Source organism: Rhynchophorus ferrugineus, unplaced genomic scaffold (assembly GCF_030347505.1).
Source record: "Rhynchophorus ferrugineus isolate W39M unplaced genomic scaffold, kcgeb_rfMv2 rfM3, whole genome shotgun sequence".
Lineage (NCBI taxonomy): Eukaryota > Metazoa > Arthropoda > Insecta > Coleoptera > Curculionidae > Rhynchophorus > Rhynchophorus ferrugineus.
Genome location: NW_027472582.1, coordinates 50,953,640 through 50,970,364, shown reverse-complemented (window position 1 = coordinate 50,970,364; position 16,725 = coordinate 50,953,640).

Below are 16,725 nucleotides of genomic sequence, written 5' to 3'. Positions count from 1 at the left end.
ATAAGATACATTCATCATCTCATGCGCGAATAATAGCTGAATAGTTTCTAATGGCCGAGCGTAATAGTTCCTTGGGGCATGTTCAGATTCGAAAGTGTAAGCCAATAGATATATTTAAAAGTATTTTGCTTTATCATCCAATCTTAAAACCGTTGATTACATTTTTCATGGACACCTTCTTTACATGGGTTAAGAGAGTTATTATATTATATGGCCCCCTTTTAACACTGAAGGGATGATATCCTGTGCCTTATAAACTATTTGAAATGTTCTAAAATACAACTTATTTGAGCGGTTTTCTACCCTAGCCAACTCAATGGATCTAAAAATAATATATATTTTTTATTGGGATGAAAATATATTTTATATATCGAATTTTAAATTTCATTTCTTTCATTAGTATTTAATTGGTTACAAATATAGGGCATATTCTATTTATATGTAGATAGTTTAAAGGATGAATTTATTAAACTGATTAATGGGAGTTCCGATAGAAAATTGTCGATTGCGACAATAATCTGGCAAACATTAATAAATACGTTGATTTTGAATTCTTTGGGAACCATGAATCTCTTAAAATTTACAGACATAGGTTTCTTAGCAAACCAATAATGTTACAATCTGACACTTTCTTTGCCTCAAAACTTCAATAAACTCGGCTAGAGAAAGTGAATTGAATAATAAACAATAAATATTAACTTAGTAACCTTTGAATTATAGCTAAATTTTTACATTCATCGTATATGTAAATTAATCTCACTTAAACATTTTCTATAGTATTTTTATTTACTTAAGATTTATTATATCAAAAATAATTTGTAAATATTTTTCACTTTTCATATTGTCTATAAATTACTCAGTCTAGTTTTCATAAATTTCAATTTCAATAGACAAAAAATACAATCATAAATAATAGGTAATCATAGGTAATACATGATAAATTATAGCAATACTTATAGCCAAGCCATGCTGTACCAAGCTAGATAGGTGCTAAAGAGAAGGCACTATGCCTGGTGGTTAACTCTTTTTGTTTTGCAACTCTTGGAAAGTGTAGCCGAGTATTGTCCTGCGGGAGGATGAACAATGATGATGGTAAATGCAGTAACAGTTTCATTTACATGTAACGTCCCGTAAGTGTCCCGAATACTTCGCTTTGGTGGTACTGTGCTTTTTGAGTTACTATTTTAAGCAAGTTGTACCCTTTAGTTAGTGTTTGACAGCAACTGATAGCAGAAAACCTCTTCAGTTTTAACAACAATGAAAAAGTAATCTTTCAGTTCCGATTAAGAATTGTTTTTGAGCAAAAAATTGACTGAATGAATATATGAACTTTTATATGAATATTTGTATATATAAAGAAACTTTGCGCGATGGGTGACACTTAGCTTATACTCGACCTTTTGACCTCTTTCGTCCGTATTTTGATTCCCGATCTTAAAGGAAAAAACCTGCAAACTTAAAATGGCCTTAAAAAAATAATTAAAAAATAATTATTTAGACTAAAACTTAAACTACAGAGAGTGGAAGGGTATAACTGATTAGTGACGAAAACCTTCACATTGTCAAAGTGGCACCAACCGTGCGTTCATTTGATCGATTATTTAAATATTCTATATTAAGATCGTATTGTTGCTGCTTAAAAGCTGTATGATTTGTGAAGAACGTGGGTAAAGATTGTTAAAATTGTGCGTTAAGATTATTGCATATTATCTCTCATTACTCCTCCCTTGTATCAAGAAAGTATACTGGCTTAAGAGAAGAACAGCTCGCCAACTGATTTGTAGTGATTTCTAGGAAGGGAAAGATTTGTCCAATGATTATTTTCTTGTATTGGCAGAAAGTATACACCCAAAAATTATCAGAGGTTCATCTATCCAACGGATTCCCAAGGGCAATACGTTTCTCTGTACGTGTTGGTTTATTTAAACCACTGGATGTCCTTCATGGAAATGAAAAGTTAACGTATTTCATCTGGCTCTTGGCGTCTGCATTCTTCTCTTATCTCAAGTGTTGTGCGGTTAGAAATAAGCTTGGTTTTCCACATAATTTCTCACACTTCTAAAGAATGGATATCTTAAAAATTAGCTTATCTAAATGTTTCAAACTAATGTATATGTGGTTCTAGTATTTTTTGTTGTCCTAACACAAATCTGACACAAATAAACTTTACACAAACGAACACCATAACCAAATATTATAGATGCCTAATTTCTACTACTTAGAAACGAATTTGTACAATCTCTTCAAAAGAGTGCTTGGCAATGTTTAGCCGAAATTCGAGCGAGTTTTTATTCCAGAGAGGACCAAATCGTACCTGTCAGTCAAGAAAATCATGGTTACAAATTTTTGGGATTCCCGCGGCGTTATTTTTATAACATTTAGTGCAGAAAAAGTGTTATTCTATCAAGAAAATGTATAGGTGCACACATGTGCAGGTATCATGGCAAATATTCTACAAACTGGGTTATAATAACTGTCGCTATTTCTAAAAGAATTAAGCGCCTATTTTAAGGTCTCTGAATAAACACATTATTTGAAAGGAACGAAAAAATTTTTTGTTTTTATTGCAAAAAATTATATATTTTATACAATTATATATTATATATAGTGATTTGCACTGTAACAGCTTATGGCAAATGTAACAAACACTATAGAAACGTACTATAATCTATCCAAAGTTGATGTGAATATATATCACCAATATGTTTAATGTATTACCCGTCGCAATTTGTAAATTCTGTTTAGAAACAGAATATATTTTCCTTTTCAATTTACGCTAGTTAAAAAGAGATACAATGCTGTTTGATACGTTCGAACACACAAACGAACCAGCCCGTAGATATCGTCCGGTTGTCAAATGTATGCAATATTCCTCGAAACAATAGTGTTAAGAGGTTATAAACCGGTGAACGCTGTGTTGCTTCGCTTTGCTTCTTTCGATAAATTTAAAATCGCTCCTTATTATTGCTCTGACATAAAATGCCGATACCAGACAGAACAGATTGCCTCTCTAATAAGTTACTTCGAAATTAACGAGATAATGGACGCCCCCTCTTGCCATAAAATTCATTAAAGTGTTAAGTATTTTTTACTCTCTTTTGTTGAATATTCGTTTTCTGCGGTTCTTTTTAAATATGTTATCGGGTTGCGGCTGAACTGAATGATGTAGTATGTACAAGGTTACTCAAATATCTCAAAACATTAAAGAGACCATCCTTATACGAAGGGGTGACAAATTAAGATCAGCTTAATGTTAGCACTATCAGAGATCAAATATATGAAATGTATAAAAACAGCGAGTAGTTTTTTCAATATAAATATAATTTAACTATTAGTCTGGAAAGTATTGAAGAGGTCTAATGGAACCTCCAGACATTTCTTTTAATAGAATACAAATTTTAAAAGCATATAATAAAACCAAAAAAACTTATTATTTCAATTTGTGTATTTAGATGAGAGATGGATTTTTCAGAGTGGAACCAACATACACAATGGTCACTTATGCCAAGATGATAATAAAAGCAGTGTTAACTAATATTAAGTAATATGTAACTAAAGTTGATAGAAAAAGGTAAACGTTGGAATAACATTTAATTAGGTTTCATTAGTCATTCCATTTATTAATGTTTCATTGCAGATATATTGTGCTTAATGATGGAAACAGGCAAGTTTAATAGCATCTTCGGTTGACAGACACATTGAAAAATAAGTTGAGAAATGATAGAATCGCGAACAAACGTTCAATAAATTGAAAATAAATTGGTTAGTCGCTCACTTGAGTGAAACTTTTCTGATTCCTTGATTCAATGCTGATGCTATTTCCAAGACAGGGCGATGAAAATATTTAATGTGGAAACATTTAAAAGTGTGTATATAATTAACATACGATAATCGTAAGAAATCGAATTCTAGAGTGTGAAAGATTAATTTCCATTAGATATGTGGGTAATTGTTCAGACTATACATGAATATGTGGTTAAAATGTGCGAGGAGAGAAAAAATACTCTTTTGCAGATATGGCAAATATATTAACGAGGGATTAATTTTATCAAGAATGGTGTACACAGGTAAAACAAGAACAAATAAAAAATAGAGTGATATCAAAATGACTTGAGAAGGAAACACACTATTGAAAGAAACAAGAACTAAACGTAAAATGGTAAATATGCTATATAAAAAAAGTAAAATACATTACTTAGATATACAATTGTTAAATAGGTAGATATGGGGATACAACTACATAAAAAACACGCCTAGAACTCTACCTCATGGGTCGTGTGGAAAAAAGCTCAATGTAAATATAATAAAACAACACTAACTTATAAATAATTGTGGCTCAAAGAGGTCAATTGAAAATTCCCCGGCCTGACACATAGATGGCGCTACTAGAATTAAGTCCATATATTTTTTAGTTAGCCCTAACCATCAAAAGATGCGCGTATAAATTTAACAGCTGTCGGATCATTAGTTTGTGAATTATAGCATTTTGCGTGAAGCAACTTTTGTTATTGTGATAAAATGGATAAAAAGGAATTTTGCATGTTGCTAACATATTGGCTTTTGAAGGGATAAATACAGTTGAATCAAAAACTTGGGTTCATGCCGAGTTTTCGGACTACCCCAAGAAAATTAACCATAAAGAATTGGTATGCTAAGTTTAGACGTGGTGAAATGAGCACCTAAGACGGTGAACACAGTGGACGCCCAAAAGAGGTTGTTACCGAAGAAAACATTTAAAAAATCGACAAAATGATTTTGAATGACCGTAAATTAAAATTGAATGAAATAGCAGACACTTTAAAGATATGAACTGAACGTGTACATCATATCACTCACGAATATTTGGGTATGAGAAAGCTCTGTGCAAAGTGGGTGCCGCGCCAGCTCACTTTTGACCAAAAACAAAGACGGGTTGATGATTCGTAGCAGTGTTTGAAGATGATTAAGCGTAATAAACAACAGTTTTTTCGTCGATATATGACAATGTATGAAACATGGGTCCATCATTTTACTCCGAAGCCCAATCGACAGTCATTCGAGTGGACTGCACACGATAAACCAGCTCCAAATCGTGGCAAAACGCAACAGTCGGCTCGCAACGTAATGGCGTCCGTATTTTGGGATACGCATGGAATAATTTTCATTGGTTACCTTGAAAAAGGAACGACCATCAACAGCGACTATTACGTCATTGGACCGTTTGAAGGACGAAATCGCCAGAAATCGGCCGCATTTGAAGAAAAATAAAGTGTTGCTTCACCAAGACAATGCACCGTGTCACAATTGGGCTTCGAATTGCTTCCTCATCTACCGTATTTTCCAGATCTGGCCGCCAGCGACTATTTCCTGTTCTCATATCTCAAAGGAATGCTCGCAGGGAAGAAATTTTCGTCGAATGAACTGAGGCCTATTTTGAAGCAAAGGACAAATCGTACTACAAAAACGGTATCGAAAGGTTGGAGAATCGCTGTAATCAGTGTATCACTCTTGAAGGGTACTATGTTATATATATATAAAAAAACTAATTTTGCCAATAAGTGTGTTTTACTATGGTAGGCCGGGGACTTTTCAATTGACCTGTTATAATTATATATATAGTTATAACCTATGGTTTAAATTACTCGAATATATATGCATTAGATGTAACATACTAAAGTGCAAAAATAAACCATACATATTTGACAAATTTTTGTTTCATTATTTTAATGAAACCAGAATTTTGCTAGATCAAAGCCAATCTGGACTAAGACGTAGAGTTGTTACGGCAACATTGTGATATTTTGTCATTATACATTTAAATGACATATGTTCACACCAACTTTGGATAGAGTATAGTTAATTTTTCTGGTCTATTGAATGAATGATAGAAAGTTTGACCAACTATAATTGTAACCGAATACTACAACATACCTTCTATCCAATAAAAAATAAGAGAAACTAAGAAGAAATCATGCGCTAATACTATCATCATATCATTTGCGCCCTTATCTTGTTTTGTATATTCACTCCGGATATTATTATACCAATGTGGTTTCTGAAATTTCGTGTTTACATGTATTATATTAGAGTATTAGAGATATCCGTTGGACAGAAAAAATTTTGCAGAGCATAATCTATTCATAACGGGAACCGAATCCGTATCGATTTGGAAGCAATCAAACAAATCCTCTTAATAAAGTGAACTCGGTTAGTGGATTATCAAAATCTGCGTTAACGTAGCGATCTCGGAACGCATCGATGCGAAATAATCCGAACTTAGATCTAAATTTCCCACCAGTGGCGAATTGCGATTCGGCACTCTCCCCACTAATGGACTAACGATTACCGCGATTACCCTTATTTCAACGATAAGACGATAACTTTTTCGAGGAACATTGAAAGTTTTAGGAGCGCTATTAACACTCTCCCACGTCGCAGAGGTCTCCCCATCGAACGAGGAACCTTAAAACAAATTTAATTAGAAGGGCGAAGGACGCAAGGCGAGATGGATGTTTTTGTCCACTTTTCGAAAAGTTTTTATTCGATTTCCCGGCCAGCGCCCTTTCCTGCCAGACCCTCACGCGGAACTCAACTGGAGGAAAAGTTTTCCAATCGCATCGACAAAAATATGAAGTTCCTCCCAAACTGAATGTCTAATATGGCTAGTGGTTCTAAAATTAAATTTAATCAATGTTATATAACGCTGATAATTTTTTGTGTTCCCTTTAGATCTTCAAACTCAACGGAAAGAGGAAATTATATTTTCATTTATTCATTTATTTATTAAAATTTCAGTTTGCAACAAAGGTAGATCCCAGTAAAATATTGAAAATAAAATATATATTAAAAATATTATATTAAATGTCTTTTTGGCACTCTTTTTTTCCTTTTCATTATATTCTAGTTAAAAAGAGGCACAAGGCTGTTTGGTAAGTACAAACGTGTAATCAAACTAGCCTACTATAGTAGTTCCAAAAGAAGGGTTACCAAACGTATGCAAAATTCTTCAAAACAATAGTGATAAGAGGTTAAAAACTGGCAAACGTCATTTTAATGCTTTGCTGATTATTATTGAAATATTACAAATGGCTGCTTATTATTACTCTGACTGAAAATTCTGAAGCCAGGCTGAACAGATTGCGTCTCTAATCAGTTACTTTGAACAGGAAGGTGATGATGGCATAATAGCATGGGTAAGCATTTTTACTGTAAAATATTAATTGGCTGGGATTTTTATTCAAAATATTTTAGCGTGTTGCAGCTGAATTGAGTATTAGTATGGACAGGATCATTGAAATATCTCAAAAATAAAAAATATAATCAAGATCAGCTCTATCAGAGAATAAATATATTAAATATATGAGACAGTGAGTAGTTTTTTACTAAAAACATAATTTAATACAATTATATCACAGGAAACTGTTAATATGAAAAGTACCGAGGAGGTCTGTCTAATGGAACTTCCCGATATTGATTTCAATAGAATAGAATATTTAAAATCATATAATAAAATGAAAAACTTATTATTTCAATTTATGTACTTAGATGAGACATGGATATTTCAGAATGGGGCTAATATACCCAATGGCCACTCATGGCAAGATGACAATAAAAATAGTGTTATGTTTACCTTTTTCCAACAAAATGATGGAAAAAGGTAAACGTTGGAATAACAATTAATATAGGTTTTATTAGTCCTAACGTTTATTAATAAATCATGGCAGATATATGTACTTCTTGCTGGAATGAGGAACAGTTAATAACACCTTTAGTTTAGATGAACTCGATCAGACACATTGAAGAAAATAGAAAAAGAAATGTTAGATGGATTGGAATTTAACTTATTTATTCACTTGAAAGAAACTTTCAGAATATGATATGATTCAATGCTGCCAATTTTTAAGACAGGTTGATAAGTGTGGAAACAAGTAAAGGTGAGTATATAATTAATATATGCTAAGTGTAGGAAATGTTACTAGGTGAGTGTAAAAGATTTATGTGCACAGATATGTGTGTAATTGTTTAGAATATACATAAGAAACTGTCTCGCAGATATGGCAAATGAATTAAGGAGTATACAGGCATTAAACCTAGTTATAACAAGAAAGTTGTATAGAAGTATAACAGAACAAACGAAGGAGAAATACAGTGATATCAAAATGTCTTTACCAGGAAACACTGTACTGAAGGACACAAGAACTAAGCGAAAAGGTAAATATGCTCTTTAATGAAAATATTTTACTTGGATATACAATTGTTAATTAAGTGAATTAGGCCTCCAGGGACACAACTAGAAACGCGCCTAGAATTCTATCTCCTAGACGGTCTGGAAAAGAGTTCAATCTAAACATAATTAAACACAACCCTAACCTACAAACTATAATAACTGTACTTAATTGTAGTTTTAAGTCCTTCGATAACATATGCTTTAGATTTACTATAATGGCAAAACAAATTATATTTGATAACAGTATTTTTGTTTAATTATTTTATTTAGATTAGAATTTTGTTGTATATCAAAGCCAAAGTGAACTAGAACTCAGAATTGATAAGGCAATATTGCAATGTTTTGACGTCACAAATTTAGATTGCTTTTACAAAATAACTTTGGAGATACTATTATATTTATTTATTAATAAGGTCTAGAGTAACTGTTTACATTCAAAACAGCTGTAAATATTACAGTCATGAAATAAATTCGCAGAGTATCTGAATATTTTTCGGAATCGATCGGAAGGGTGTCCCATTCTTGTATCTACCTATAGTTTCTACTGATGTTGTATATAATAGTCTACTCCTCATTCTCTGTTCTAAAACCCATAACGGTTCCAATATGTTGAGGTCTGGTGATTGTGCTAGCCAGGGAATATATTTGACGAAATTCTAAAGTTCCTCAATCCGAGACTGAACTGCTTCGTCTGCGTATATAGGAGCATTATCAACTACGAATATGACACTATTTGCCAGCAATATTCTGGTCATTGTCACAGAGAAAATCGATGTGCTATATATAACTGATGACACTATAATCGCATTTTCGAGCAATTTTATTAATTCCTTTGAATCGCTATGTTAAGATCGGCGCCATCGCTGTACTGGTTTGTCATTTCTATGATGCGTGTGCTCCATATTGTTTGATTTTGTCATATTCCGTGTGCAGAGATTAAAGGGATTTCTTGACTAAAATATATGTTTTTCAAAAATTCTACCAACTATATAGATTTCAAACTATTCTTCAGCTTGCTAAAAACAAATGGGTGATAATTGTAAAAATATTGGCCGCAGTATAAGGTAAAATCGCTTAAAAAGCGTTAAGTTAAATTATTTATGTAATAGTAATATTAATGCTGGCTCAGTTTCCAAATAAATATGTTGTGCCTTAAAGCTTCTTTACTGGGATTGATTTTTTTTACCTACTGGGGTTTATCTGGACTGGACCTACTATTTAACATGGGCTCCGAACCACTCTTCTCAGAATATTAAGCCTACCGACTGGCGAGTGACCAACTTGGAAGACATCCCAGAAGACATACGGTCTTATCCAACCTGGTTACTAAACCGCGACTATCGCAATAGCAGGATGACCGTCGTGTCGCCTTTACCACAGTGCTAATCAAGCCGGCTACTTCTTTATTTTTTTCCTAACTCTACCATGTCAAGTCACAGTAATTCTAACAAATATGGTTTCAAAAATGTAACTCCCTCCATAGAATAGTTCTGTTTAAATTAGAAATTTAATTGAATGCAATATCAAAAATGTAGGAAGGTATTATTAAATTAAATTATACAAAGAATATATAGAATATAGTTATACGTAGAATATTATAATACTAAATAAAATCAAAATTGAGAAGTTATTTAAGAATGGCAAAACGGTCGATACAGAAAATTATTGGAGAATTTTGGCTAGTTGCTTTTGCAGCTGTTGGATCTTGTTCAGGATTATGCCTCATATTTTGCGGAAATTTGAACTTTAAAATGGAAATATTCTATATGTTACTAAAATTGGTAAAATCAATTTCGTGATAGATTTATTTTCCCTAATTTCCATTAGTACCTTTATTTCAGCTGTACTAAAAATCGCAACCTGTACAAACATAACCGTTTCTAAAAATTTCTGTCAAATTTTTGCAAGTTATTATTACATTATTATTAATTACTTTTCTACAATTTTTGAAATTGTTATAACTTTGATTTCATGGCTTTCGCGTTAATAAATTTCTTTTATTTTTCAATAATTCATTTTCTTTGTTTCTTATAAATAATATATTGGCCTTAATACCATATTTTAAAGTAGGCCACGATCCTAACCAGATTTTAGCTTTTGCGTTATGAATTTTGTGCAAATCGATCCCTTATTCTATAACAAAATTGTACGCAATACATCACTACATACTACAATAGGTTTCATTACTATCTGGCGTGTAAGAGTTACAGTGGTTTGAGTGAAACAATTATTACTATTTTCAGGACAATGCAAAAGTCGATGAATGCCTTAATGACAGAATCAAACAGATTCTTCCTCCAGTTAGTAACGGCTGTACAGGCTTTAAGAGAAAGCTCCAGAGAAATAGGTCCGGTTCAAACACATTCAATGATTGAGAAATTGAGCCAATGCTGAAAATGTTTACAAAAGACAAAACAGTATAATTAAGTTATTGGAGAGCTGGACTGAATATGTCACTTTCCAAGGAGAATATGTTGATGGGAAAATTGTTTCGAACCCTGAACTATTGTGGAAAACTTCAGCAACTATAACAGTGTATTGTTTACTGTGTAGATTATGTTTTTTCAACAACCTACAAGTTGAAAATCCCAATTTCTAAAAATCGTCTAAGTACACCGAATGTATCTATTTAAAAAAACATATATATCTACAAAAAAGTTCAATGCTATGGCTTTCAAAATTGCGAATTGAGCCACATAAAATTAGGTTTACATTTCTGTCTCTAAATTAACTTTAGCAATTCCGTAATGGTGAAAAGAGAATTTTTATAGAGAAAACAAATCACTGGGCACATCTTTGTGTATTTACACTTGCACTACTTTACACATCTAAGAATTGTAATATATATTAACTCACACGTCCACAAGCACAAACTACCTTTTAAATTTAAGTCATATTTTAATTTATAACAGCTTTATCAAATATCTGTTCTGTTTTCAGTTTTTAAAATGTATATAAAGCGAAAAATACTATCAACATTAAAAAAACGAAATAATATTAAGGCGTTTTTAAAGGCATGTTACATCAGACTGAACAAGGATAAAATTAGCCTTTTAAGTACTACAAATTTACCAATGATTGATGAGCCTCCGTTGACTTCGTAATGGATATTTTACTATAATAAAAATAATCATCTTCTCGTTTATCCTAGTCATCTTCGCCATAAATCATTCCCCATTGACATTTATGAAGATCCACTGCTATACACAAATCTTTATTTCGGCGAGCCAACTTATCATTCATTCGCTTTTCAGAATACTCGAAAACACAAAAGGAGGAAAACACTGTTCGATAATAGCACTTCCCGACAATATTCGAGATGTTATAAAATTGATGTATGTTTTCCTACTTAGTGGAAAATAGATTTATTGTTACTTTAGCGGTGGTGAATCGAGTACAATGAAATGGGGAAATAAGCTGGAATAAATTGTTCATCAACTTTACTCAAACAATTTGTATAAAGCAAGAAACATTAGCAAATCCGCCTAATGTATTATTTTTCGAATTTTTGTTAAACACTGTATTATAAAATACTATATTAATATTTAATACTATATTTATGCCGAAGCCGTTACACAGTCAGAGTCAACAACCGATTGCATCTATAATTACTTATTTCAAACAGGAACGAGATAATGGAGACCCCTTCTTACCAGTACACTAAGCTAGAGAGGTAAGAATTTTAACTTTTAAATATAAATTGCTGCGGTTTTTATTGAAAGTAAATTTTGGCGTGTTGCAGCTATAGTGAATATTAGTACTGCCATAGAGAAATGAACCATAACTTGTTTTTGTAATAGTTTGAAAATTATCTTTTAAAGAAGTTGGAGAAACCATCACTTATTGTTAAGGACAATGCACCATATCATTGGTGGAGAAAATCCCAACAAGTGCATCAACAAAGGCTGCAATTAAGGAATGACTTAAAGTATACAAAATAAGTTTTAAAGAAACCTTGTTAAAGAATTAACTATTTCAAATTTTTATTTGGTAAAATATAAATGAAATATTTAGTTACACTTTATGAAATTTACTTTTTTAGAAATAAGCCTATTAAAGGATACGTAGTAGATCAGATTGCTGAATGTTTTGGCCAGAGTATTACGTCTTCCTCCCTGTCACTGCATATTTATTTACTGTATAATTATTACAATAGGCATTCAGATGGAGAAGGAAATTTAAACCAGAAGTATTTGGATTTATAGAAAGAAACATGGTCGACAATAAATCTGTGGGTTTGAATGAGCTCGATCAGACACATGGAAGAAGAAATTGAAAAATGTTTGAATTCTGAAGTTTTTTATATAATGGAAATAAATAGCTTAGTTAATCACTCGAGTAGTGATTTTGAAAGTGACAGTGATTGAATAAAATTTTTGAATGTTGGTGTATGATTCAATGCTATAGATTACCATTCCAAGGTGATGAAAGAGGAAACTAATAAAGGTCATTATATAATTGATATACTTTAACTGTAACTGTAAAAATTATATTATAGAGTATGAAAGTTTTATGTGCATGTATGTTATTGATCAGAATATTCATGAGTTTTTGGTTAAAATATATGAGGAGAGAGATAACAAACTGTTTTGCAGATATAGCAAATGAATTAAGGAGAATGCAGTGATTAAATCTAGAAAGATCTATATATGTAATAACAGAACAAAGTAAGGAGAAATTCAGTAATATCAAAATTACTTTACAAGGAAATTGCATCGAAGAAAACAAGAAATAAGTGGTAAATATTCCTTCTGATGCAAAATCTAGCTTCCAATTGACATTATTTGTAGCGACAAATATATTCATGAATGAGAATGGTCTTTAATTTGAATCAAGATTCAAGTTCTTTGTTTACAATGGCTGATATTTGGTCCAGTTTCATCGTTTCTTTAAATTTCAAAACAAAACAAAGTTATTGTTATTAAACCAGACAAACCACTATACGAAGAGTACGTAGAATGATATAATGTACCAATTGTTAAGGCAGATATAACACGATGCAGATGATTCAAGACAAACATCGCTCTTACGATACTCAATATCGATATCACTCGCGCCATGAACATCTATACACCTCGATTAAATCATCGATCAACAAGCGATATGGGTGGGTATAGTGAAAGTCAGCGATTACGATACATTTAATTTAATGAAGCGAAACTTATTTCTCAGGATTACATACTTTTGACTGATGCAAAAGAGCAAACCAAAATCGCCGGAGATGAAAACTAACCAAGGGCGTTAGACAGACCACCACCCTACTGGACAAATTCAGCTGGAAATTGCTTGATCATGTCCCCATACAGCTATAATATTGCTCGGAAGAAAATTGCAGAAAGTTCACCGGCGGCCCAGCAACGGAATTCTTGGAAGAGGGTTTTCAGAAATGGATAATTCATTAGGAAAAATGCATAGAAAAATCTGGTGACTATATAGCAAAATAGTTTTATGTACAAGGTTTCAGATGGTATACTTATTTATTGTAATAGAAAATGCATTACAGCTGGAAATAAAATTTAAAAAATTTAAAGCATAGCTCATCATATCACGTCTTCTATAGTCCTTCTAATAAATCAGCCGATGCATGCCAAATATAACGTCGAATGTAGTACCAAATTCGGTTCGTAAGTACGTAATATTCGTTTTAAACTCGGCGCGAATTTTGCCGTAACATTTTACTAATTAGTATTACTCTAGTTAAAAAGAAATGGACAAAAAAGAACTGCTCGATGAGTCAAAACGTGTAATCGCATCAGTTTATAAAATTCGGCTTTTATTGGTACTGGAAAATTTATTAGAGGTAATGCGGTTATTAAATCTAATTTTATGAATATTAGCAAGAAATGGACACAATTTTCACAAAAGACACTAACGAGGAATATAGTGATAACAAAATGACTTGACAAGGCGTCACAGGAAGGAAGGAAACAAAAACTAAACGATAAAATGTAAATATGCTCCCTAATGAAAGTAAAATACATTACTTGTATATGCAATTGTTAATTAGGCAGATTAGACTTCTAGAGGATACAACTACATAACAAAGCATACCAATGTATATATAATTAAATAACATACAAACTATTTTTGCTGTTTAGTTAAGTGTAATTTAAGTCTTCCAATAATATTTGCATTATATGTAGTACATATAATGTTAGAATAGATTATGTCAGATCATGTCATTTTATGTCAGAGTCAAAATAAAACAAAACTTAAATCTGATACAGCAACAGTGTGACGTCATGACACGATAAATTTTGATTAAGTGAATTGATTGTATTTCTGTAAGCAGAATATATAAAAATTCCTACTATACTTTACGGTTGATAGTTTCAAACTGTCAAGTCGTATTTTCTATTTTATCAGATTACTGATATTATTGAATAGATGTCATCACACATAGCAAAATGTACCGGTTAAGTAGTATATCAGTTGTTTATCAACTAAAGTTATTTTACAACCAATCGAATTAAATTTCGTTTGCCAAAATTAACCCCAACTGTTAATCGTGCAGACTGAAATGTTTTCCCCGAAAATAAAGTGATTAAGCACAATCAACACGTCCGAATTATGAGAGATAATTCCTTTACGGAATTATAATTTGTAATTGCGTTCCCACTTTATAGCGAACAATTCAATTTGTCACTATGTCGGAGTACATAGTCCGAGTGTGTACCGGATGACGGGGAAAGGGCGGGAGGTCATGTATGCCAAAATTTTAATTTATTTACTGTACAGACGATTTCGTTTCCATTAACGAATAACTTAGCGTTATGTACGGTTTGCGGAAGCTGTTTCCAAACATTTTACCTATTTGTCTCGGCGTGAACATGATTATATTCCAACCCAGCGAGAAAAGGGGCGGAATCATAGTATAGTAAGTAAAGGCCGTTAATATTGTATCCTATCGCATCGCAACTTTTTTGCTCTTAATACTTATTTCGTAGATGCTTTGTATGCGGACTTCTTTGAATTTTTTCGGTGTTATTTTCATTCTGTTCATAATTTAATTTCCTTTTTTATATATCCAAGTTGAGCTACAAACCATACTACTCATAATTAAATCCGCCGTCCATCTTAGACACCAGAAAAAAACCAAAAGAGGTGTGTTTTTTCACGTCCTACCCATTTGTTTGTGGAAAATTACAAGCATAAACATAAACTAAAATCATCCATATCCAGACGGTAGTTCAAATGTAAATGTAAATAATAGAGAGACCATACCAGTTCCTCTTGAGCAATTAATATCATATCCAGGAATTAATTTTAAATTGCCAATAATGGTTTATTATAATAAATTCAAAAACAACAATTGTGCATTAGATTTCACTATTGTCTATATAGCTAGTGTTCCAGCTCCAGTTTTCCATCCAAATATACAGGGATAAAATAATATAGCAATATTCAAAATTGTAAAATACTAACTTAGTATGAGTAATTTTTGACAATATTTTTAGAGGAAATGAACTAGTATAATATGAATATTTTAATTCCATTTGAATTTCAATAGAACTTATATAAAACTTAGATACTGAATATATATTTAAAATTGTTTAAATACAAATCAGAAAAACGGAGAGGAATCAATAGTTCATTAGAGTATCTCTAATTGAGCTTTAATGTGACAAGCAACTATTATATTTCGCATACTCCGTAACGAAGGCTTCTGCAGCGAGCCGATTGGATGAACAAATGTTTGAAAGATTCGTTCAAGATCAAAACACACACGTGAGGAGTTCTGCTTCTCGGCATTATAAATCATGTAGTAACAATTAACGTTAGAGCAACGCAGTATGATTAATATAGAACGTTATAAGACTATTAATGTGCCAAAAGTCACTTCCCAGAAGGTCGAAGAAGAAAGTTTGTTTATAAGAAGTTTATTCGCGTAGATAATTACAAGCGAATAACATTTTTATAACATCTTTATTATATATGCTTAGTACAATCTTAATTTACAATTAATTTACTACTACTTTTCCTATGTACTTCGATTAATTAACAAGCAAGACCAGTGCGAGAAAATACATCAGTATGTATTCCTCAATTATAAAATTATAATTATTTATTAATTATTAACTTATAGGTATAGCTTACACTAAATGGATACACTTTATATAAGTTCGTATGGTTTTGTTCGCTTCAATCTCCTGACATCCTGCGCGCTACAGCAGTTGTATTGCTTCCATGTTACTATGATTTAGTAATCTTCTTTCATGTTTCAAGGCGAAATCTTCGATAACTTTGCAAAACCATTTGATTTCCAGGTCATCGTGCAGTTCTTCATTGGTTACATGGCGATATGCATTGGTAATCAACCGAAGAACCTTGTAGAAAATAACATGGTTAACGATACTGAACTCCCCGAAGAAGATTTTGAGGGAAAAATCACCAATACTTCTTTTTTACCTTCCAGGATACAAATGTGAACGCAACCTTCGTATATTTTAGTGTTGGGAACTATCGATTGAATTTGACTATAAACTATATAGTAATTAATTACTTTTTACTATCGACTG